The 26,560-nt window shown below is 42.0% G+C and overlaps 1 protein-coding gene across 1 annotated transcript in view; it reads left to right on the top strand.

Annotated features, from left to right (window-relative positions):
• PCSK2 (proprotein convertase subtilisin/kexin type 2) overlaps positions 1-26,560 on the top strand; it is a 259,436-nt gene that overhangs the window by 169,034 nt on the left and 63,842 nt on the right. The gene's annotated exons all lie outside the window — the stretch shown is intronic.

The raw sequence follows: 26,560 nt of genomic DNA, 5'->3' as shown, positions 1-26,560 counted from the left end.
GTAACACAGCTTTTTTATCCACTCATCTACTGATGGGCACTTGGGCTGTTTCCAGATCTTGACTGTTATAAATAACACTGCAATGAACATAGGGGCACATATATTCTTTCAAATTAGTATTTTGGGTTCTTTGGATATATTCCCAGAAGTGAGATCGTGGGTCAAAAGGCAGTTCCATTTTTTTTTTAATATATTTTATTGATTTTTTTACAGAGAGGAAGGGAGAGAGAGAGAGAGTTAGAAACATCGATGAGAGAGAAACATCGATCAGCCGCCTCCTGCACATCTCCTACTGGGGATGTGCCCGCAACCCAGATACATGCCCTTGACCGGAATCGAACCTGGGACCCTTCAGTCCGCAGGCCAACGCTCTATCCACTGAGCCAAACCGGTTTTGGCAGTTCCATTTTTAATTTTTTGAGGAAACTCCATACTGTTTTCCACAGTGGCTGCACTAGTCTGCATTCCCACCAACAGTGCACAAGGGTTCCCTTTTCTCCACTACCCCACCAGCACTTATTGTTTGTTGATTTATTGATGATAGCTATTTTGGAAGGCATGAGATAATATCTCATTGTAGTTTTAATTTGCATTTCTCTAATGATTACTGAAGTTGAGCATTTTTTTATATATCTATTGGCTATCTTTATGTCCTCTTTGGAAAAGTGTCTATTCAGGTTGCCCGTTTTTTAATTGGGTTGTTTGTCTTCTTGCTGTTGAATAGTATAATCTTTCTATATTTTGGAAATGAATCCCTTATCAGATGAATCATTGGCAAATATGTTCTCCCATGCAGTGGGCTTTCTTGTTGTTTTGTTGATGGTTTCTTTTGCTGTGCAAAAGCTTTTTAGTTTGATATTGTCCCATTTATTTTTTACTTTTGTTTTACTTGCCTAAGGAAGGTAGATCTGTAAAAATATTGCTATGAGAAGTGTCTAAAATTTTACTGTGTATGTTTCTTCTAGGATTTTTATGGTCTAGTGATTTATATTTAACTCTTTAATCCATGTTGAGTGTGTTTTGTGTATGTTTGTAAGGTGATGGTCTAATTTCATTTTTTTGCATCTATCTGTCCAACATTTTCAACCCCATTTATTGAAGAGACTGACTTCACCCTATTGTATTCTCTTGCCTCCTTTGTCAAATATTAATTGACCATAAAGGTGTGGGTTGATTTCTGGACTCTCTATTCTGTTCCATTGATCTATATGTCTGTTTTCATGCCAGTACCATGCTGTTTTGATTACTGTGACCTTTTAGCATAGTTTGATATCAAGCAGTGTAATACCTCCAACTTTAGTTTTCTGTCTCAAAATTGCTGAGACTATTCTGAGTGTTTTGTGGCTCCATATAAATGTTTGTATTACTCGTTCTAAATCTGTGAGATATACCATTGGTATTTTAACAGGAATTCATTTGAATCTGTAGATTGCTTTGGATAGTATGGACATTTTAATGATGTTCATTTTTTTTCTATCCATGAACACCGTATATGCTTATGCTTATTTGTATCTTCCTCGATTTCTTTCTTCAGTTATCTTATAATCTTACAAGTACAAGTCTTTTACCTCTTTGGTTAAATTTATTTTTTGTTGTTGCAATGGTAAGTGGGATTGTTTTCTTATTTTCTCTTTTTAAAAATTCATTATTGGTGTATAAAAATGCCACCAATTTCTGAATAGTAATTTTGCATCCTCCTACTTTGCCGAATTCATTTATTAAATTTAGCAGTTGTGAATTTCTTTTTTATGGAGTCTTTTTTATGCAGTCTCTAAGGTTTTCTATATACATTATCATCTCATCTGCGAATAAGAACAGTTTCACTTCCTCCTTCCCAATTTGAATGCCTTGTATTGCTTCTTCGTACTTGATTACAGTACTATGTTGAATAAGAATGGTGAAAGCAGACATCCCTGTCTTGTTCCTGATCTTACGGGAAATGCTTTTAGCTTTTGCCCATTGAGTATGACGTTGGCTGCGGGTTTACCGTATATGGCCTTTATTGTGTTGAAGTATAATCCCTCTATTCCCACTTTGCTGAGACTTTGTATCATAAATGGGTGCTGAATGTTATCAAATGCTTTTTCTGCATCTATTGATTATGATCATGTAATAATTTTTATCCTTTATTTTGTTTATGTGGTGTATCATGTTCATTGAATTGCAAATATTGTAACAACCCTTGGTCTCCAAACTTTTTAATCACAGATCACTATATAAAATTTTGGAGCAGGCTCTTCAAATATACTTACAGTTATTTATTCACACAAGGTATGTGTGTACTACTGTAATAATGGACTATGGTTAAGCCCTACCCATGTGGCTCAGTGGTTGAGCTTCAACCCATGCACCAGAAGGTCACCGGTTCAGTTTAAGGTCAGGGCACATGCTTGGGTTTTGGACTCAATCCCCAACAGGGTACGTGCAGGAGGCAGCCAATTAATGTTGATGTTTCTCTCTCATTGATGTTTCTATCTCGATCTCCCTTCTCCCTAAAAAGATCAATAAAAACATATTTTTAAAAAAATAAATAAGCCCGGCCGCGGTGGCTCAGTGGTTGAGGGTTGATCTATGAACTAGGAGGTCAGGGTTCATTTTTTAATCTCCCACAATATCTATGGGTCAGGAATTCAGGAACAGCTTGGCTGGATAGTTCTGGTTCAGGGTGTCTCATGAGATTGCAGTCAAAAACTTGATCAGGGCAGTGGTTATCAGAAGGCTCTGCTGGGGCTACAGGATCCAATTCCAAGGTGGTTCCCATGGGGGTGGCTCCTGGCAGAAGGCTCAGTTCCTCTCCTTGGGTGAGTTTCTGTGAACTATTTGAGTATCCCCATGGCATCACAGCTGGCTTCCCTCAGAGCAAGTAGTCCTAGAGCGGGAGCAAGGTGGAAGCTGCAATGTCTCTCATGATTTAGCCTCAGAAATCACCCACTGCCATTTTGCAGTAACTTGCTGGTTATAAGGGTCAGCATGTTATTGTGGGAGACTCTAATGCAAGGTCATGAATACCAGGAAGCAAGAATCACTGGGGGCCAGCTTGGAGGCAGAGAGATGTTGGTGAATAAAGCAGACATAGTCCCTACCCAGAGACTTTGTTGTCTAGAACGGAAAATAGACTCCAAACCAATAATTCCAGAAATAATTGTTTACTTACAACTGTGGGGCTTTGCCGTGATGAAAGAGTACTAGGTCCTATAAATGTGTTTAGCCAGGGGAATTTTATCTGGTCTGCTGGTTGAGGGAAGGTCTCCCTGCAGAAGAGACACTTACTCTAATGCCTTGAGGATGAGGAGGAGTTAGCCAGGCATCTGGCAGCAGAGGGAACAGCTTGTGCAAAGGCCCTGAGGCAGGAATATGCTCAGCCCTTTTAAGGATCTGAAAGAAGCTGTTGTGTGTGTTGGAGGAATAGGGGAGTATATCAACCCAGGAAGAAAGTGACCCAGATGACCCTGGAGAAGTAGAAAAGGACCTGACCTGGTTGTGTGGATTTTGTGAGTCATAAGGATTTGTGACTTCATCTATAAGCAAAGGATGAAGTCAGAGATGAGGGTTGGGGAACACATCTGGATTTGGTATTTTTCAAAAATCTGTCTGCTACTGAGATGGATTGAGGGTGGACGAGAATGGAAGCAGAAAGATCTATAGGGAGGTTTATCTAGAAGAAATACTATTTGCAGAAGAGCTCTTGTGCTTTTAAAAGAAAGAGAAAATGTAAGGTATCCTGAATTTAGCAGACACTCACAAAATATTAATTGCTTCCCTCTTCCTCTTCCTCTTAAAAGCAAACAAATAACTCAGGAACATTTAAAATTAGGTGCTATCTGCAAAACAAATGTCTCTAAAAAGAGCAGACAAAAATATTGTCAAATATTGCAGGCCTCATTAGGCACCTTGTAAGCTAAGCCACCAGGGCCTAGGAGCCCTGTCTGTGGAGAACACAGAAGAGGATTCAGCAGCAATTCTAAGGCCTCGCTCCACATCAGCAGGAACCCGGACCAGCCCACAGAGAGCTCTGAATAGTACTTACAATGCTTAATCAGAAAGCATGCAGCGTTGATCTGGAAATTAATTGGATGCTCAGGTTTTTTTGCACCTCATGGAGAGTTAGATATTACAAAGATTTTGACAGGAATATATTTAGTAAGAGTATCACTGATGTGCAGTCCCAAGCAGGGACCCATATCGACTTTGGGGCTCATTATTTCCTGAGAAACAATGGACACTTGCTTAGTAAAGCTCTTTTGATTATGATGATGAAACACATTGCTCAGAGTGTCTTTAATAGCTAGAGAGGAATTGGACCAGACCTGCGGTTTTCTAAATATGACCCACTGTGCTATGATTTATTTAATCATTTTTAAGTGACCCACTATTTTAACTTAAGTTAAAATAACTTAATTTGGATTATATGTAAAGGTGACTATGAATATCTACTGCATGAACCTAAGGAAACAAAGGCTCTTTGGTACGTCAAAAGGATGTGAAAATATGCTCAGATCTGGGCCCACCTGCCAAAAGACAGAGAGACCAACCAGTCTTCTGGACTGACCTCCCCTGGCAGGGACCAGCACTCATTCATTTATTACCTGGGGAGGGACAGGGGCTGAAATGAATAAGGGCCCAGTACCGTGTTTACTACTGTGCTATGACTTATTTGATCATTTCTTAAGCAACCCACTATTTTAACTTAAGTTAAAATAAGTGAACTTAGACTGTATTTAAAAGTGACTGTAACCCTAGCTGGTTTGGCTCAGTGGATAGAGCGTCCGCCTGCAGATTGAAGAGCCCCGAGGTTCAATTCTGGTCAAGGGCACATGCCCGGTTTGCGGGCTCAATCCTCCGTAGGGGGCATGCAGGAGGCAGCCGATCAATGATTCTCTCCCATCATAGATGTTTCTGTCTCTCTCTCCCTCTCCCTTCCTCTCTGAAATCAATAAAAATATATTTAAATATATATATAGCAGAAGCCCAGTGCACGAATTCGTGCACCAGTGGGGTCCCTCAGCCTGGCCTGTGGGATTGGGCTGAAACTGGCTCTCCAACATCCCCCGAGGGGTCCTGGATTGGGAGAGGGCACAGGCCAGGCCAAGGGTCCCCCACCGAGGGACCCCCCACTAGTGCATGATCAGGGACAGGGAGGGATATGGGAGGGCTCCTGAACCTGTCTGGCCCATCTCACTCAGTCCTGATCAGCCGGACCCCAGCAGCAAGCTAACCTACCAGTCAGAGCATCTGACCCTGGTGGTCAGTGCACGTCATAGCCAGCAGTTGAATGGCCTTAGCATATCATTAGCATATTACGCTTTGATGGAACAGTTGACCAGTCACTGGACAACCAGACACTTAGCATATTAGGCTTTTATTATATAGGATATAAAGGAGACTGTACATTACCACCCTAAATAATGTACAGTCAGAAGAGATACATCAGCCCTAAAATTCCTAAGGAAACACAGGCTCTTTGGTATGTAGGAGACCTTTAGCCTTTGCTCTATACTATAGAGTCTGTAGGAAAATACCTACAGATGTACCTAAGATTAGCGTTTGCAGGTGGCAAAACCTACCAGCGACCTCGTACATTGCTAATGGGTACAATCCCTTTGGAAGAAGGTTTGGCAGTCTCTTACAAAGTTAAATACACACTTGCCATTCAAACAGCAATCTTACTTCTAAGAATTTACCTAAGAGAAATGAAAACATATGTTCATAAAAAGACGTAAACAAGAATGTTCATAGAAGCTTTGTTCATATTAGCAAAACTGGAAATAATACAAATGCCCATCAATATGTGAATGGATAAATAAAACTGTAATGTGTTTATACAATAGAATACTATTCCCAACTAAAGGAACAAACTAGTGATGCATATACAGTAAAACCTTGATATAACAGGCTAATTTGGGTGAGGAGGTGTCCATTAAAGCCGAAAATCCATTGTATAATAAAGTAGGTTTTCCGAATGTATTAAAAATGTGATAAATTAGTTAATTTACCTATTTTTACTTATGTAGACATGTGTGTGTAATTAAAATGAAGTAAGTATGAAAAGTTTAATTTCACAGAAAAGTTTTCTACATGTATTACAGTAATTTTAAACTTATACCGAATAAGTCTAGTAAATGCGTGTATTCCCCAGTCACCAGAAGTAAATAAATGCACATGGCTGGAGCATAGATTAGTGCACCTGGGTACATCAGCTGGCACTGTTAAAACTTCTGCAGAGCCCTGGCCAGTGTTGCTCAGAAGTTAGAGTGTCGGCCTGAGCACCGAAGAATTGTGGGTTCGATTCCCTGTCAAGGGCCTGTACCTGGGTTGCAGGTTCGATCCCCTGCTGTGCAGGAGGCAGCCAATCCATGTGTCTCCCTCACACAGATGTTTCTCTCTCTCTCCCTTTCTCTCTCTCTCTCTCTCTCTCTCTCTCTCTCTCTCTCTCTCTCTCTCCTTCTTTCTCTCTCCCCTTCCCTACATCCCTTCCACTCTCTCTAAAAAATCAATGGAAAAAATATCCTCAGATGAGGACTAACAATAAAAACTGCTGCAGAAAGTCACGTCATGAGACCATAGATCCAATTAACACTCATGATGGGGTGTGATCACATGCTAATCATTCACCAAACATTGGGTGACTGTTGGATGTAAATATGTCATCCATAGTTATAGATAAGCAATGTTTATTCATGTCAGTGAAATTACTACAGTTTCTTTTTCCAACATAATAGCCTGTTCACTAAAATTTGTTTAAAATAACAGTGAATTGCCCTAACCGGTTTGGCTCAGTGGATAGAGCGTCGGCCTGAGGACTCAAGGGTCCCAGGTTTGATTCTGGTCAAGGGCATGTACCTTGGTTGCGGGCACATCCCCAGTAGGGAGTGTGCAGGAGGCAGCTGAATCGATGTTTCTCTCTCATCGATGTTTCTAACTCTCTATCCCTCTCCCTTCTTCTCTGTAAAAAATCAATAAAAATATATTTTTAAAAAATAAAATAACAGTGAATTAATAACAAAAAAATAACCTCCTGATTTAACTGTAAGCAAGCCTTGGTTAAAAGAATTTTAAAATTAACAGGGTGTTAATTTTCACATGTGACATATGGACTGGAATTTTTGCCTGCTAAATCCTAAGTCCGTTAAATCAAGGTCCATAATATTGAGGGTTTACTGTAATAAAAGAGATGAATCTCCAAAGCATGATAGCTAAAGAAGACAAACACAAAAGAACACATACCCTTTGTTTCCATTTACATGAAATTCTTTAAAAAAAAAAAAAAAAGGCAGAGTTAAGTTACAGTAAATGAAATCAGAAGAGGGGTTGACCCAGGGGAGTGGAGATTAACTGAGAAGGACCTGAGAGAACTTTCTGAGGAAATGGGACGGGACTACATGATTACCCTGATGGTCACGTAGGTGTAGACACTGCCAAGCTCATCAGGCTACACACTTAACATCACACATTTTACTACAGATAAATTATATCTCAATAAAAATGCTATTTTAAAATAATCTATTGGCAAAAGAGCCAATTTAGAAGTCAATTGCTACTGAGAATGCCCTGTGAATGTGGGAAGAATGAGAGCGGGAACCTGACCCCTGTCCTGAAAGTTCAGCTTTTTCACCACCCACCTGGGAGAGGATGTGTTCCCACCCACCTCCCTAGGTAGGCTCTAGCAGAAGAGAAGGAAATAATGTTGGCTGAGTGGCTCAGGTGGTTGGATCATCCTCCTGCAGGTTCAATTCCTGGTCAGGGCACATACCCAGGTTGCCAGTTCAATCAGTGCCTGTATCACCAAAGGCATACTTTTTGTTAAATGGAGTTAAACTCTTTCTGAACTGGAGGCACTCGATTGATGCTGCTCTGTCTCCCCTTTCCTCTCTCTAAAAATCAATTTAAAAATTTTTAAAAAGAAAAGAAGATAATAGATGACAAGACACTTGGGAACTCCCAAACACTGTCACCATACAGGCTAAATGGGGAATTCTTTAATCATGATTACCAAGTTCCTAGAACTTTATCACTGTGGCTTTTTCTATATTTGCATTTTTAATATGGAAGAGAGCCTTGCTCATAATAAAACAGATTCTAGACATTTCAAAAATGTAGGTAAAATAAAAACTGCAATTTCCCTTCTCTCTGCTCTCCTACCTCTCCTCTGTGAATCCTACTCACTTCCTGATTTGGGTGATGTGGCATTTGTATGTGTATCCTTCAAGATTTTTTTCCCCAAAACTGGAATCATACAGTAGATCATGTCATGCAATCTGCTCTTTTATTTAACGGACTCTCTTTCATAGTGTGGATACACCATAACTGATTTACCCAAGCCCTTAAAGATAGACATTTTTATTTCCCCCCAATGTTTTGCTATTATAAACATAGATCTTTAAATTCTTGAGTGAAAGTCTCTTTAGAATAAATTTCTAGAAGTGAAATTTCTTGTGTCAAGGAGTACAGATGACTTTAATTTTTATAAACATTTTCAGTTTAGTTTCTGAAAACATTGAACCAATTTACAGTCCTCCCAAGAGCCTCACTTCTCATTTTGATCTCAGAGGAAAAAGGAGGTGGAGAGAATGTTGTAACGATCAAACACTTTCCACTACCCTTGAAAAGCAAAGGTGATGCTGAAGCCCACACATCCCTATCTTCACTGCTGACTTGAAGTTTCCATAATGAGGAAATAAAACGCATGATTTTTTAAAAAAGCTAATGCAATGAGATTAATGAGAGTTGAGAGCCTATGACTGGAACATTTGCTGGTTAATAAATTTAGGGATGGAAACAGTGTTGTGTCAATTATAGTAATTAACCAGAGATGAAGAAGAATTGAAGGGAGCCTCCCTTGCCAGCCAAACCTCAACCTAAATGCTGAGTAATGAGCTACTGTTGAGGATAGGAAAACCAGAACTCCAGAACTGGGCTAGGACTGGGAAAAGGATGCAGCTCTCATTCTCCAAAATATGTGTTAGGCTCTCAGAAACAGGGTTCCATGCTGCCTTGGCCTCCCAAAGGACCCCAGTCTCCTACAACGTGCCCTTCAGGAAATAGGACAGCTTCCAACAAACACATTTGGCTGTATCCCCAAAGGTATATCTTTTGTTAAAGGGAGTTAAACTCTTTCTGAACCTGAAATAATATGACCCTGAAGGAAACTGACTTTGTCTCTGTGATGAAATGCACAAACAGGGAAAACACCAATGGCAACAATTTAGCATCTTGCTGACCAGATCGGACAGAATTCATGACCTCGCAGTAGTCAGTTTCGCTGAAAATAGTTCTTTAGTATAGGAAAAAAAAAGAAAAAGGTTTGAGGGAAAAGCCTGCACATTCCAAAGCTATGACTAGAAATCCTTTCTAATGCTCCACCAGGATAAGAGCCTTTGACTTATTATCACATAAAATCACTCTAGCTGGGTAGCCAATTGCTATTTTTTAATTCACTTTTTATTTACAGAAAGTAAAATTTACTCTTTCCTTTTTTTTTTTGGTGCACTGTTCTGAGTTTGGCAAACACATAGAATCATATAATTACCACTACAATCAAGAGAAAGAACAACCCCATCATTCCCAAAATTCCCTCATGCTGCCCCTATGAGTCAACACCTCCCCAGCCCCCACCCTTCGCTCCTGGCAACATGGATCTGTTTTCTGTCACTATAGTTTTGCCTTCTCTAGAGAATGTCACCATACACACAGAATCCTACAGTCTATAGCCTTTTGAACCTGACTTGTTCCATGCATTTGTGATTCATGTATGTAGTTGGGTGTATCAAAACTCCTTTCTTTTTATTGCTGTGTGGTATTCCACTGTGTGGATGTCCCACAGTTTGTTTATTCATTCTCCAGTTGTGGGACAATGGATGACTTCCAATTTAGGCACTTATAAAGTCAGCATTTATATTTGCACACAGGTTTGAGTATAAAATGAAGATTTCCTTTACCTTGGGATTGCTGGGTCATTTGGTAACACAACTGCTATTTAATCTCTAGACAATAATAACCGTCCTCAGAGTGCAAGGGGACTAGAAACAGTTCAGTTGCACCGAGGGTAGGGAATGCTCTTCCCCATGAATACTGTTCTCACTTACGTAGCACGGGTCTGGGAGTGAGTGGGCTGTGATCTGGGCTTATCTGGACAGCCATTCTAGCTTCATCTCTTGCATGGCATAAGGAACTCAAGATGTGGACTCTGATGTTTCCATCTAATGAGTCCAGAAAATCACTTGCCCATTTTTATTTTATCCCCTAAGTCAAGCTAAATCAAAATATCTCATTTCCTTTCCTTTTCCCATCAATTTTTGTATCTCAAAAGTTTTATAAAGATTTATAGACAAACAGATACTGGCATTTTTAACTGAATGAAATAAATTTAAATGGAATTCTGATTATTTTCCATTTGAATTTTTAAAAATTATATGCAATTTCCAAACTTAAACATTAAATGTGAAATTATGTGATTATATTTTCAGAAAGCTAAAAACATATAAATATTATCATGATTTATAATCCCTACTAATCTCAACTTTTCAACATAATTTTTAATGTTTTTTTCTTCAAAAAGATAAATATTTTTAAATGGTCCTTTTCTATAACAATTGAGCACAGCTGAATTAAATCCAATGAGTATTGGATGGAGGCTAAAGGTTTACTATTGCAGCACAATTAACGATTCTTTCTTGTTTCAATTGAATTAAGTTTATGAGACCTCTATTTTTCCCTATTGTCAGCTTATTTCATTTTTCCATTTTCAACTTGTTTTTCTAAAATAATAAGGGAAAATGCCATTAAAATATGCAAATTGTGCTACTTATAACACCACCATAGCTAAATGTGGTATAAATAAAGTGTGATGACACTAGCACATTTTTAAAAAGAGGTTTTGGGATATTAGCATTTAATGTACAAATATATAAGTAATGAAAGGTGAATGTTTAAGCTTTGGAAACCCTTGGAAGCATACTTACATTGTTCTGCCCATTTAAAAAAAAAATCTTATTTTAGTAATTCTGTTAATGTACAGAAACAAGCAAGTTCCACCTCATAACTCCCATCACCATCATGTCAAATGATATTGGAGTCTACAAAGTGATTTAGACAACCATTTGTCTTGTAATTAGTTTATTCATTCAGTATGCATGGAAAGTCTGCTACGTGCATAATGGCATCAAGTAAAAGGCACAGTCTACATCCTTGAACCACTTTCAGTGAACCGGAGGGGATGGAGAAGTAAGGCAAGTCTGATGGGAGGGTATCTGTCCATAGCACAGTGCCATGTGGGGAGGGCTCTTCCTGAATAAGATGATATTTGAGCTGACTGAAGTCAGCCAGTTTAAGAAGGAGAGAATTCCAGACAGATGCAATATTGGAGGATGGGAAGGGATGGAGCTACATGCAGAGGAGTGGAAAAAGATAACACGAGAGCTGTGGATTTGTTTCCTGGGACTGTTATAACAAAGCCCCACAAACTAGGTGGCTTGAAACAACAGAAATGTATTCTCTCACAGTTCTGGAGGCTAAAAGTCCAAAATCAAAATATCAGCAGGGCTGGAGTCTCTGAGGGGGATTCTTTCTGTTCCATGCCCACTTGTTGGTGGTTGTGGGAAACCCTTGGCTTTCATTGGCTTGTAGACCCATCACTCCAATTTCTGTCTCCATCTTCACCTGGTGTTGTCCTCCTTGTGTATCTTTTTGTCTATCCCTTCACATGGCCTTCCTCTAAGGACACCAGTCACTGGATTTAGGGTCCACTCTGGGCTAATATGACTTCATTTAACCTGCAAAGACACTATATCCAAGGAAGGCCACATTCCCTGGGGCTATGTACCCCATACCAGAGTTATGACTTCAACATATCTTATGGGGAGATGCACTTCAACAAGCAGGATTCTACAAACTACAGCCCACCCACTGCTTTTTTGTTGTTGCTGCTTGTGAATAAAGTTTTATGGGAACACAGCCACACCCATTTGTTTACATTTAATTTGTTTACAATGTTGGCCATTTTCCAACTACAAAGACTGAAATGAGTCATTGTCACAGAAACCATAGGGTTCCTAAGGCCTAAAACATTACCCTCTGGCCCTTTCCCAAAAACGTTTGGTGACTCCTGAGCTAGAGAGAAACTGGTAGTAGGCCAGTCATGAATGGCCTTTGAGGTGAAGCTGAAGAGTAAGAACTTGACTCTGAAAACTCCAGGACATGTAATGCAGTGTTGATAAGAAGCATGCAAATGCAAAATGAGATGGAGATATCACAAAAGAAAGTGGAGTGAATGAGGGATTTTCAGGCCCCAAGGAGACACATTGGTGATTAGAGAAGGAGAGAAGTGGGAGAACTGTTCAGTGGAGGGTGGAGAATGAAATGTTCACTTTTGTGACTTCAACTGTTTCCATGCTGGGTTATCAGAAAATCAAGGAACATGCTGAGATGTAATTGAAGGGGAATTGTTGGAGTTGGAGGTGAAGGCCATGAAATGGGAAGGCAGGGGGATCATATGAACATTTTTCATGGTCCTTAGAAATGCCAAGAGCAGTGTTGGCAACATGGGTGGTAAGGAACCCCATGAATCCAGGACATGCCATTAGCAAAAGGTCTAGGGCATAGTATTTCCTTCCCAAGAGATCAGTGTCCGTAACTCAATAGGTACAACCCCTTGTGCAAAGTGATTCTGTGATTAATGTGGATTCTGGGGTTCCATCCTTGTAGCAACTTAATAAGATATGTGCACAGCCTCCAAATGAAAGCCGTAATCACTTTTCCATGGTTTATGCATTATGAAGTCGGATTCCCATCACAAATGCCGACAAAGTTTTTTGGCTTCAAAACCAATTAAAATGATGAATAGCTGTGAAAGGAACCAGGAGTGCATTTAATCTTTCTCCAGAACAGTTGGAGATCAGTACTTTTTTTGTGTGACATTTCGCATTAGCTGGGAACAAAAACTGGTCTCGTTTAAAGGTAAAACTCAAACAACTTCTTCATGAAAGAGAACTGATCCACTTGGCTTTTTTCCAGCTCTACGTAAACACTAAGGTATTTACAATGTGCCTTGTGCTTCCTTTTCGCTTGTCTCTCAAGGTGATAACACTCTATTTCCATCATCTCCTCTTAGCAGGTTATCCTAAAAAAAATCGCTCAAGTCGAGATTAACGGTTTGAAGCAAAAAGTGAGAAGCGAGAAGATGGATGACAAGTTTTGAGTTTAATTTACTATGGATACAAAAATGAGTGGCAGCCCAAAGGCCTGAATTTCCCCCCATCTTGCTGCCATTTAATATATCTTAGGCATTTATGCTCCTACTCGGTGCTAAGGGTACTAGAATAAGCAAGATGCTCAGTCTCCTAATTTTTTTCTTTACTTTCTATTATAAGAAAGAACTGTAGATGCCATGCATTACAAAGAGAATGAGTCTGAGTCAGAAGATCTAATTTTTAGCACTAACTCAGCCACTTTCAGCTGAAAACCTTGAGCAAATTCATAACCTCATTGAGCCTCAGTCTTCTTATCTATAAAGTTGTTGTTACAATATTCAATTCATAAAACTGCTGTGAGGCTCAAATGAAATCAATTTGTGCTGAATTATATGCATATATAAAACATACATGTGTATGTATAATAAAAATAGTAATAGACCTCTGTGCAGTATATTTATTATTCACATTGCTATGCTTTTGATAGGAGGAAAATACATATTTAAGACAAAGTCCCCAAGTTGGACAGAACAACGCCTTCGACAAGGTGACTCAGCTATCAGTGAACTTGTCTTCACTATTTTTAGGGCTGGAAAAGGAGAGCAGGTGATACTGAAGTTGTGTAATCAGTCGCACAAGGAGGGCTGTAAACTCGCCTCTCCCTCTCTCAGAGGACATCTGGACTCAGCGGCAGTGGCCTTGACCTCAGCAGCCATCCAAAGGCGAGCAGAACACTCACAGAGAAAGCAAAGGTGGAGAAACCTTGAGCATCTCCCTCTACAATGTTGTAGAACACCCAGTCAAAAGAGAGGGAAACACAAATTGACTTGTACCTCGTCACCTTGACAACACAAATTTAGACCCTGGCTGGTACATTATCTTCTGATTCTCTTTTCAGAGCGGTGTCTGGCTCACGTCGTGCTGATTTACACAGTCCCACTGCAGGGCCTTGACAGCACACTCCGTCTTTGTGGAGCTGCGAGAATCAGCCTTGAATTGCCTTTTGAGTCGGCTACTCCAGGCCCTTTCAATCAGCCACCCGGCAGTTTCCTAACAGCAGCTATTGTAAGCCCATCTGTTGGCTGCCTCCCTTCTGTCCTGGGTCCCGAGTGTATCCCTGTGGTCACTCTGTGTGATCGCTCTCCTTACCCTCTTATTAAGGTATCAAGGCTAAATTCAACAGCTTTTCTTAAACCCATATGTTTAGAGCAATGAAGTGATCAGGTCTTAGCACAGCCGCAAGCTGCTTTTTCACAACTCACTCAAGGTCAACTTTGTCATCCTGGGGATGGGGGGCAGGGAGGCACCCAGCAGTGAAGGCCACTGGGAAAGAGAGGAGAAACCAAACAGGGCTAGGAGAAATCCAGGGCAGTGCTGGGGAGTTGACCAGTTAGTAGAATGGGTCATGAGGGTGAATTGGCTTTGAGCAGCATCTATGGCCAAAGAGGTTCAATTTGAGCTATGAGGCCAAGCATTGGCGAGCACAGAATTACAGCACACATGTGGTTACCTATGTGCACCCTTATTTTTACCAAATTATACCATACTATACTGTTAACTTTCATTTATCTATATCATTTATTAGAATAGGAAAGAGTGGGGGTATAACAATAAGCATGCACTGAAATCCTATCTAATAAAAGAGAAACATGGTAATTGGCGTACGACCGATACCCTTTTCATTGGCTAATCAGCGAGATATGCAAATTAACTGTCAGCCAAGATGGCGGCCGGCAGCCAGGCAGCTTGAAACTAACATGAGGCTTGGTTGCCTCAGTGACGGAGGAAACCAACGTTCCCCGCCTGCCGCTGCCTCTGAGCTGGCAGTTTAAGAAACATTGTAACAAATACGCCCAACTTCAGCCAGCAGATTCGCAACATTGTAAGCAAAGGCCAGAAACCTACTTTCAGCCGGAGGCCTAAGAGCTGGAGCCAAGCCTCAAGCTAAAGATGGCCCAGAATTAAAAAAAAAAAAAAAAAAAAAAAAGGAAAAAAGGAGCGTTTGGGAGTTCAGTCACCCCCAGCCTGAAAACAGCCCTCAGCCCCTCACCCAGACTGGCCAGGCACCCCAGTGGGGACCCCCACCCTGGTCCAGGACACCCTTCAGGGCAAACCAGCCGGCCCCACCCGTGCACCAGGCCTCTATCCTATATAGTAAAAGGGTAATATGCCTCCCGGCACCAGGATCAGCAGAGCCGTGAGGCCTCCCGGTACTGGGATCAGCGTGACAGGGGGCAGCGCCCAAACCCCCTGATCGCCCTGCGGCTCTGTGTGTGACAGGGGGCGGGGCCACAACCTCCCTATCCACCCTGCTCTGTGCCTGATAGGGGGGAGCTCCCCAACCACCCCCCCTCCCCCGCCACGGGCCCTGCTCTGTGTGTGACGGGGTAGAGCCATAACCTCCCCCTCGGCCCTGCCCTGAGTGTGAGAGTGGCGGCGCCCCAACCCCCTGATCCGCCCTGCTCTGTGGGTGATAGAGGGCAGCACCCCAACCCCCTGATGGGCCCTGCTCTGTGCGTGACAGGGTACAGAGCCCCAACCCCCCTGATGGGCCCTGCTCTGTGTGTGACAGGGGGTTGCTCCACAACCTCCCCATCGACCCTGCCTTGAGTGTGACAGGGGGCGGTGCCCCAACTCCCCAATCAGCCCTGCTCTGTGCATGACAGGGGGCAGCGCCCCAACTCCCCAATTGCCCTGCTCTGTGCATGACAGGGGGCGGTGCCCCAACTCCCCAATCGGCCCTGCTCTGAGCCCGACCAGGGGCTGCACCTAGGGATTGGGCCTGCCCTCTGCCACCCGGGAGCAGGCCTAAGCCAGCAGGTCGTTATCTCCCGAGGGGTCCCAGACTGCTAGAGGGCACAGGCCAGGCTGAGGGACCCCCCCTCCCCCCCCTCCCGAGTGCACAAATTTTTGTGCACCGGGCCTCTAGTATAAACATATTTTAAAAGGTGTTTTAACTCCTATTACTGTTAAAGCAGCTTAACATTTAGTTTGTCGATAATTGGGTGTCTTTTTAAGGTTTTGATGAAACTTTATGTTAAGCAGCAGGAGGCAAAAATAATTCATACCTTAATATTTATCAAGATTTATTTCACAGCAGGAGAGCTTTCACTCTGAACTTTTACTCTCCTGTCTTACAGAATTGATCCCCCAACAGTCCCTGCTTTCCAGAAGTACAGAGAATCCAGTAATATTGCGCATAAGAATCACACACTTTATCTTGCTTTTTTTGTTTTCTTTGGTTCATCAGGCCTCTCTTTCAGATCAAAAGGAATCTGTTGTGACAATTTGATTCTCAGGACTGACCTTCTCCATAGAAAGGACTTCAGTCTGAGAGATGCTCTGAAGTTCCTGTCACTCCCAAAATACAGTGGGGCCATGACTTATGGGTTTAATTCGTTCCGAGACCAAGCTCATTAACTCAAATTACTCTATCAACTCAATGCAAAAAATCGGCCGAGAGACAGCTGGTATCTCAAAAAACTCGTTAGTCGGGACACTCATAAGTCAAGGCCCCACTGTACCACCCTTCAATCTCTAGTCTTAGAGATGGAGTTCTTCAGCTCTTCTGTTAAAGCAAATAGTATTGGGAGGAACAAAGGGCTGAACTTATTCATGCTAAGATATGAATGACAAATCAAATTAGATTTCTTCCTGTCAAGGTGGAAGGAGGAGGAGGGAACGTGTGGGGAGGATATATCAGAGAGAGTATGGATATGCAGAGTAAAAGTGAAGAGCCAGTGGGGAAACCTGACCCCAGGCACTCGCTTTACAAATGAAAGAATCAGCGTGCACACACAAATCCCCTGGACACCCTGTTAACATACAGATCCAGGCTCAGCCAGTCTGGGTGGGGCCTAAGATTCTGCATTTCTAACAAGTTCTCGGTGATGTCAGTGCCACTGGCCCACTAGCCACTTTAAGCAGCAAGGGGGACAGAATATGAGTGATTAAAACAGTGGTTCTCAACCTTGGCTGCACATTAGAATCACCTAGAATCTTTTTAAAATCCTGATTTCTGGGCCTCATCCTCCGGAAATTCTGTTTCTTTGTTACTAATGTTGTGGCCCCACCCCATAAGAAAGAAAGAATTTCCAAAGGATGAGGCCCAGAAATCAGGATTTTAAAAAGATTCCCAGGTGATTCTAATGTGCAGCCAAGGTTGAGAACCACTGGATTAAAAGGACATTAACTTAGTGGTTCTTGACCTTGGTATACATCAGAATCACCTGAAGAGGATATTTGTTAAATACTGATGCCTAAACCCCAACCCCAACCAATTAAGTCTTGGGGTCCCTTAAGTATTTATATTTCTAAAAGCTCCCCAGGCAACTCTATTGAGTTGGGAACCACTGTTAGCTGATAACTGCATTGAAAACTCAAGTGTCAGTTCATAACTGAGGGCTAAGGGCAAGATACCCCAGCTAAGGGCATCTTCTTCTCCAATACTGACTTGCTATTGCACAATACCCAACAAATAGTTGGAACTCAACATTGAAAAAATGATTGGCTGAATGCATGAATAAATGGAGGTGTTTGAAGGCCAATAGTAACGTAAAGGATTGTAAGCATAATGTTGAAATGACAAGTAACAGGATTAAAATTTGAGGACAAAAAGTCTTTTCCATTATTCCCTCAGATCCCCTGTGTAGATACTCAGTTCACTTTAAGGCTGACTCTGCTGATAACTGGCGATGTCAAAGCCATAAATATTACCATTACTTTACTCAAGTGGTCCCCAAACATCCGCCAATCACAGCACACCTTTGCCATTTTTTATATTGGTGCTATTATTTACCTAGTATGTTTCCCTAAATTGACTCACTTTTTTAACATAAATGAATGTGTTTGAAAGTGAAACTATAAATCACTGTTTTAAATAGAAAAACAACCAATATCCCTTGACATAAATAGAAGTAACTGTCAACATAAAAATAATGAAAGCAACTCAAGCTGGACGTTGCTGCCTGCCAGTGCTTGCCTCTGTCAGTTAAGAAGATGGATTAGGAGGGAACAGGGAGGAATTAAAGGCTTGTCGTTGGCATAATAAGAAGGATTGGAGGAGTGTTTTGAAAAAAGTCACAGCCTGGTCATAATACCATGTGGCTGAAGGCGCCATGTGCAAGCATCCGGCAGGGGTGGGCAACATCCGGCCTCGGGCCATACAAGGCCCTCGAAATCATTTGGTCTGGCCCTGCCAAGGCATTAGGGGTGAGTTAATTAAGTGTTTGAGCAAATATAGCAGGCTAATTTTTAAGTTGATAATTTTGTAAGGCCTACGAATGACGTTATAAATAACCAAATGGCCCTTGGCAGAAAAAAGGTTCCCCACCCCTGAAAGGAACACAACTCTCCACCAGTGATTTTCCTAACTGGACTCAGAAACCCCACAGCCACCAAGTTCTGCTGAAGAGGCTCGGGGGGCGGGGGGGCGGGGGGGCGGAGAAGGAACTCTTTCTAAGATTTCCGTTTCTGAGGAAGCCAGTCATCAATATTATTTGTCTCATATACAGTGTGATGTTGGCTTGTTTGTTTTTGTTTTCTCATTGTTTTTGTTTTTTCTAAAACAGTCCCATATCTAAGAGAAACAATATAATCAACAGAGAAAAAAGGAACAGGCTGTGCCTTGCTGTTGAAAACAGGAATTTGCTTTCTCATTGGAGGCATACTTCCTGGTTTAGGCCTCAAAAGCATTATATCTACCTCAGAGGAGAGAACTCACTAGATAAAAACCATGCTGTTAACAAAGGGATGGATCATGCAAAGCAAGAGATGTGCTTCCTGGCTCTTCAGTGAGGGGTGTCCCAGCGTGGGGGCTAAAGCATGAGCTCAATTTATGTACCTGGATTTGAATAGAATAAACCATTGACATTTTAAAGAGTAAATCCACTAAGTTACTATTTTTTATTTGTATTTGCAGCTGCTTTTCTCTTTTATACAACACAAGCAATAGAGTGGAACGTTATGATCCTAATGCGGAGAGGCAGAATTGCAGGCAGAGTTGGGGGACAGGCCTCTGGAGCCAAAGTGCCGGGTCCAAATCCCTGCTCTGTCTCTTCTCATCTGAGTGACCTTGAGCAAAATGTTCAACCTCTCTGTACCTCAGTGTCCCTGTTCATAGAATGAGAGTGGTAAAAAAGAGTCCTACTATACAAGTACAACATAAGGAGGAGCTAAGGCATACAAAACATCTAAGAGAGTCTCTTGGGCAAAATAAACACTTTATGTATGTTACCTGTTATTATTATGGCAAAAACATTACACAAAGCAAAAGGTATACAATGAAAACTGTATTTCCCTTCTACCCCAAACACAACCTCCCTCACTAAAGGCAAAGCACTATAAAAAAGCTCTTGAGTATCTTTCCAAATATACTCTATGGGTTTACCATTCCTCTCTTCGATGCAAATGAGAGCTCACTATGAACTTTATTCTACACTTTGCTTTTTTTACCTAGCAGTATTTCCTGGGAAGAAGTTCATTGCAAACCTCATACCTCATCCATTGCCAGGACTGCAGTTTTGCATCGTATGAGTGCACCATTATTTATTTAAGTCTTTCCCCAAGTTGAACACTTAAGCTATTTCGCGTCTTTCACTTTTGTAATCATGCTGCCATGAATACATTTAAAAATAAATCTTTCATATATTGGCAGATATGTATCTTTAAGATAGGTTCTTAGAGGTGGGGTCCCTGGGTTAAAGAGCCTATGTACTTTTTATTTTGATAGATATTGCCAAATTTCTCTTCCAAGTGATCACACCAATTTGCACACTATGTATCCTCAAATACAAGTGTGTCTTTCCCCCTCATTCTCAGAATAATGGTTTAATAGATACTATAACTGAGGAAAGCAGTTACATGGAAGCAAGGTTATCAAACAAAAATAAACATTTGTGAGATGGCAATATCTATCCTTCTTTAATAATCTGTAATAATAAAAGGGTAATATGCTAATTAGACCGGTCGTCTTTCAGGTATCATTCCGGACATCCTTCCTTCCTGACAAAGCCAGGGCGGGAGGGAAGCCAGCCGGGTCCCAGGTGCCGGAGGGAAGCCGGTGCTGGCAGTCAGGGGGAAGGAAAACCTATTCTTGCATGAATTTTCATGCATCGGGCCTCTAATACATTAAATAACAAAATCAAGGGCAGGTAAGAGTGAGAAGAAAAGATATTTCAGCATATCTGCAACAACTATAATGTGATATGAAAGTTCATATTGGTGACAAGCTCACAGCTACTGCTAATAATATCATGTCTTGTAGTCTACATCCATAATTGAAAGAAATGCTAAATTTGAGTTGGCAGCTCATGAAAATAAAGATGTAAATTTTTTCCGAACAAATGTTGGACTCTGTCTTAGAGCCAGCTCTTTGAGATTAATTACAGTGAGTAGCAATTCTCCTCAATGCATCTGGTCAGCCACAGGAATTGACGCTTTTAGGGCAGCTATTAAAATTCATGCGTAGGAATTTGCCTCAACCTAGTCTAATACAAGTTCCATTGTCCTTGTAAAACAGCAGGACAAGCCAGGAAGCCATGGGCAGGCAGGGGTAATTCTAAAGAGGCCATCCAGGTGCTGCCTTGACTGTGTCAGAGGTAATAATAGCCCTGTTTCTTCCTCCAATACATCTGATTTCCTACCCTACAGGGTTTTAGAGAATATTAAATAAAATAATTTAAATTCCTTTGAAAACAATTTAAAGACACTTCATTAATTTAGGGTGCTGTGTTAACCATTAGGAATTATCATCATCATCATCATCCCCTCTTATGTTTAGTGCTTAGAACCTCTCTCAAATATGCTGGTAAAGGTATTATGGAGAGCCAGAGGATAGAGCTGCTCCTCTTTAGGAAATACACGAAGCCTAGTAGTCCAGGACATGGCTTGGGGCATGGTGATACTTACCTAGAGGGTATGCCAGTGACTAGAGAAGTTGCTGGAATTTCAAGAGTAGGAGGAAGTGATGGTGAGAGGGGTCAAATTCACAATCAGAGAACACTCTGTAGCTGGAAAATTCTGCAAGTCTTAGAAGTATAGAAGAAATATTGCAAACAATTTTCTGACTATGCATCTTTCTTTAAAATTTTTTGAGTGCTGGAGAAATGTGAAATTTCATTAAGTTTTACAGCCAGACTTAATATAGACATAAATCCCTTTAATGTCGGTTTCAGTCCAAAGTAAGCTGAACATTATCGTTAAACCAGTGCATGTGGGAGAATTATTTGAGGAAAATCAAAATAGGCACAGTTGGGAACATTCAGCCATGACCATATTAGATGCAAGCAGGTGCAATAGCAAAATTCTTTAGGCTCTAATGGACTGGGCTCTTTTGCTCTCACTTTCCAGACAGGTGAGCTTTGTCCTGGGCAATATGGTTGCAGTTTGTGAGTCTATCTAGGGAAGCTCATTTCTCTTTCATTAGTCCATGAGCACAGGGCAATTCAAACTAATATTATTACACAGATCCTAGCTGGGTTATTTGGTTATATGCCTTCAGGGAAAGTAGCAAGCCAGAATAAAGGGACAAATGCAATGTACTTTCTTGTTCTGAGTTCCTATAGTGGTGAAATTACATTGTCAACTAAGCATATGCAATGCTGTACTCATGGTCATAAACTCCTATTGTGGGAGATAGTATTTAAGTCTGGTATTACTTGACATTTCCCAGGGGTCATCTTGTCTCCCTGGTACAATTTCTCTGAGGTCTGAGCTTATATATGACAACCAGGGGCCCAGTGCACACATTCGTGCACCTTGAAAGGAACTGTGGGCCACAAGGATGTGGTGGGCACAGGGGCGAGTCTCGGCCCATCCTCTGTGCCCCCACCCGGCCCCTCCCAGCCCCTCCCACCACAGCTCCCACCCCCCCACCCCCGTCCCCTCTCTGCCTGCAGACCCGCTCCTGCTGCTGCCGCTCTTACCCGCTGATGGTGCCAGCCCCAGTCGCTCTGCACTGTCAGCGGGTGCAAGCAGCAGCTGCTGCCCCAATCACCCCTCAGGAGCAGGGAGAGGTGGAAAAGCCCTCAGGAGCAATCAGGGCTGGCAGCTGGTGCCAGCGGGGCTGGATCCTGCAGCATGTGTGAGCACCAGGTGGGACCAGGGCGCATGGGAGCAAAGAATTTTCAGTAACCACCAGAGACTCGCCCTGATGACAGCGACCAGTGCCCCACCTTGGTCTGGCGCCCCCACTCACGTGCTCCACCACCCCGCCACAGGCGGCGCCCGCCATGTTCCATGCACACCCCCTGGTGGTCAGCACACGCCGTGGCGACCATTTATTCTGTTGTTCCGCCATTTGTTCTATTTGTTTATTAGGGTCTTATATATATACATAACTAGAAAGACCTATTTCTTGCCATGGCTCACAGGCATGCTAGTACTCCCATAGTGCATTTGTGTAAAATTTTTAAAAGTGTCGTCTATCGGTGGGTAAGTTGCAAAACAGCACCCTCCCTTCTGGGCAAACAAATTAGAATGCATACCCCCTTCTGGGCAGACAAATGAGAAAAGGGTAACCCCTCTGGGCTGACCAGTTATTATTTAAAGCGCCACTCCAGGTACACCTAAAACTAATATAATATTGCATGTCAACTATAATTGAAAAATAATTTTTAATTTAAAAATAAATAGAATAAAGTAAATAAAAATAAAGGCCCTCTCAGGGCACATGGCTTGGCAAATCCACGCAGCCCGAGGGGCTCCCCTTGGGCACGCCCCCTTATGCAAAACGCAACTTACATGACTGCATGTGGCACCCCTGCTTGCAGATACCACTTTCCTCATTTTGTAGTTAGACTATAGGGTTTGATCCTTGGGGCTCTAAATATATCTCTTCGGTCAAAGCCAGTGCACCCCCACTTTAAATATAGTGACCTATTACAGGAGCCTAGCGTTGACATAATGCTGATGCAGCACCACATTTAAAAATGAAAGTTGGTGAGAAATTGTGTAGCAAACACCACGTGGACCCATATCACCTGGATGATTACCTCTGAATGCCCAGGCTGTTCACTGCAAACACCTGCCTCTCTCTGCCAAGGGTAATACTCTGACCTTGGGAACAGATAGGACATGGTAGATGGAAAGACAGAGAGTTAGAAAGTTGGTGCCCTTAGAAACAGTCTTCAACCAGTGCTGCTGGGCAGGGGTTGGGGAAACAATGGGGGGGCTCTCTACTGCCTCTGTGAGCCTCCAGCTGGCTGAGCCCCGTTTCTGACCACAGGAATGCCTGATAACCCACCTGTGATTGTTGTGAACCGGGACAGGTAAACTTCAAACTCCTAGCAATGTAGGGACAGTTTATATCAGATTCCTTTTCAGTAGCTAGAGCCACCTAGAGAAGAGGGGATGAGGAACAAGCATGTTTCAGAGAAAAGGGAGCTCTTCAGGAAGATAAGGACTTGCTGAGATGCTATAGTGGAGGCCCCAGGCTGTCAGAGGCAGCCTGAGAGCCCATGAGGCTTAGGATGTCATTCAAGGGTTTGCAAATTCTTTCTATAAAAGATAGCAAACAGCCCTAACCGGTTCGGCTCAGTGGATAGAGCCTCGGCCTGCGGACTGAAGGGTACCAGGTTCGATTCCAGTCAAGGGCATGTACCTTGGTTGTGGGCACATCCCCAGTAGGGGGTGTGCAGGGGGCAGCTGATCGATGTTTCTCTCTCATCGATGTTTCTAACTCTCTATCCCTCTCCCTTCCTCTGTGTAAAAAAATCAATAAAACATATATATTTTTAAAAGATAGTAAACATTTTAAGATTTATGGACTTCTGTCACAGCTATTCGTCTGCTGTTGTAGTGTGAAAGCAACCATAGGCAATCTGTAAGCAGGGGGACATGACCATGTTCCAATAAAACTTTATTTACAAAAGCAAGTGGTGGGCCAGATTTGGCCTATAGGCATTTTTGTGACCCTAGGCTTAAGCAATCAAAGAAAATGAAGGACTCAAAAGGAAAAGTAAAAGGTAAGAAAACACCCACACTTGATTGGACAATGTGCTTGCCAACTTCCATCCATTCCTTCGTTTTATCCTCACAGCAGCCAAGTAGTTACAGTTTTATCATCTGCATTTTGAAGATGAGGAAACTACATTTTCTAGAATGTAAGAAAATTGCCAAGATCAAACAGTGCAGGTTCAAAACCAGATCTGTCTGGCTGTAATGCCTCTCTTCCTTTCTCTACTCCAAGCTGATGCCTGCAGACACATTTGTCTTATGCAACCAGCAAGGAACGCCCACTGGAACCAGAGTCATTAAATTCCAGATTTGGCGATAAGGGTGGAAGTGTCAGAGCAGGGTCTCCAGGGTCTCAAAAGATTCTCTGGGAATGTTAAAGCATGGAGGGAGTGGGCAGGGTGACAGCTGGATCCACCACCAGCTTTCACAGTGAGACCAGCCCTAGCATCCGGCATGTGGCACGTGTGGACCTGTGCCGTTGGTGGCCACACAACGCAATGCCTCAGATATGACAAGCCAAAAGATTCTGTGAAAATGCGTAAGTCCTTTGTCCTTTCCTGGCTGAGTGTGCAGGCAGGCCATCTGATGCAAAAGTGCACAGTGCAAGCAATGGCCAAACCCATTATTATTAAACTTTCTTGCTAAGAGTTACTCTAGCCTTTTTCTCTGGCTACGCATTCAAATTTAGTTCAGAAATAACTCCCAGGGAAGCCCTGAGGTCAGTTTGGATTCAGCCCAATCTTCTCACTTTCTGCGTGATGGTACAATGATAATTCAATTCTTAATGATGACTGAATCATCCTGATCCTGAATCATCAATGATTAGATTATGTTCACTAAACATCTAGTCTTTTCTAAAGCAATAAAATAGACTAATGCATTTTAGGAAGAAGTTATAAAAGAGTTTAAACCAAAACAAGTCATTCTACTTGGGATGACCAGAGCATTAAGTTTACAGAAACATCGCTTTCCCCCAGATGTCAGTGTTAATGGCTAGCTTAGGAAATTCCAGGATAATTCAAGACCAGTTTAATTTATTCCTGTACACAAACAATTTCGTGAAAGAAAACACCATAATTCAAATCAATAAATGATTTGGTTGAGCTATAAAACTATAAACCGAGCCTTTGCAAAATGTTGCTTACTGTTCTTTCTTGCTATAAACCATTTGATTTTCAGCCAGAAAACATACAGCCAAATAATCACAACTGTATGCTTTCCTTAATACTCAGTGTAGACTGTTATGTAAGGAATTGAGTGTTTGTCATCAAAATCCTTGTAAAGACAGCAAAATACTTAGAATTCCTAAGTTATCATTTATTTCAACATTCAGAGGTGAAATTGACCCCAGACAATACACAGTCTTTCTTCTTGCTGTAAAAATGACCTCAGAGTTCCTTGTATTCTCAACTAGCAGTTCCACTGTCAGAACTCCCAAATTCCTCTTGAGAGCCCCCACCCACCTCAAGGCAAACCATTTGCTCCAGAAATGAGCACCAAAAGGCCTCATCCCAGACCACCGGTTATGATTATGACCCAGAAAGGTGAGCCAGGGTGGAGAGCATGTGAAACAAACACAAAGGTGCAGAAATTTTTGACTTGATTTTTCTCTAACTGAATTTAATTCCTATCTGCCAGGATAATTGCACTGATGGTAAAAAAAAAAAAAAAAAAAAAAAAAAAAAAAACTTGACTTTGATCAACTCAGGTTTTCCCCCAACCCTCCTGTCTCTAGAATTTCCCTCCAGCTTCAAGGGTAAACATAACATTAAGGAGAGGGATCTGGGTCCTGATGCTTGCGTCTCATCCTCAGTCCATCCTGGTCTCTCCTGTTGCATGCATTCCATGTCTACTGGAAAGTCAGTTCATGCAGATCATTCCTGAACCCTGGATCCTCATTGTCCTGACCACAGATCTTTCTGGGCCAGTTGATTCTCACTGTTTGTCCTCACCAATCAGCCTCCTAAAGAAGACTGCGCTGTTCCTTGCTCCGTACGGAGGATCACAGGAATGCAGAGTGGGGCTACCTCAAGCTCCCCAGCTAAGACACCTCACAGAGCCACTTTGATTTGCAGTTTCACTCTTTGTCCAAGGATGAGTCCCAGACTTCTCTGAAGTTGGACATTCCAACATAACCCATCCCACTCCAAGAGCACAGTTCAGAAGAAAGAGGTAGCACTCAGGGCCCCTCTGAGGACCCCACAATGGCTACTCAGGCTGAATTTTCTACCTAACTCACCCTAGATCAGGAAATTTTAATCTCTATGGAGAAACCAATCAGGCTTAACAATAGTCTTCCAAATCTACTGTTTAAGTTTCAACCTCAGCTTTGAAACCCGAAAGAAAATATATTAACTTGTGTTTCTCTTGAGATTCCTACCCCACCAATGCTACCTAAGAATGCTCTTATCTCAAAAATT

Source organism: Myotis daubentonii, chromosome 8 (assembly GCF_963259705.1).
Source record: "Myotis daubentonii chromosome 8, mMyoDau2.1, whole genome shotgun sequence".
Lineage (NCBI taxonomy): Eukaryota > Metazoa > Chordata > Mammalia > Chiroptera > Vespertilionidae > Myotis > Myotis daubentonii.
Note: the sequence above shows the minus strand (reverse complement) of the source record. Positions and strands in the feature narration are given on the sequence as shown.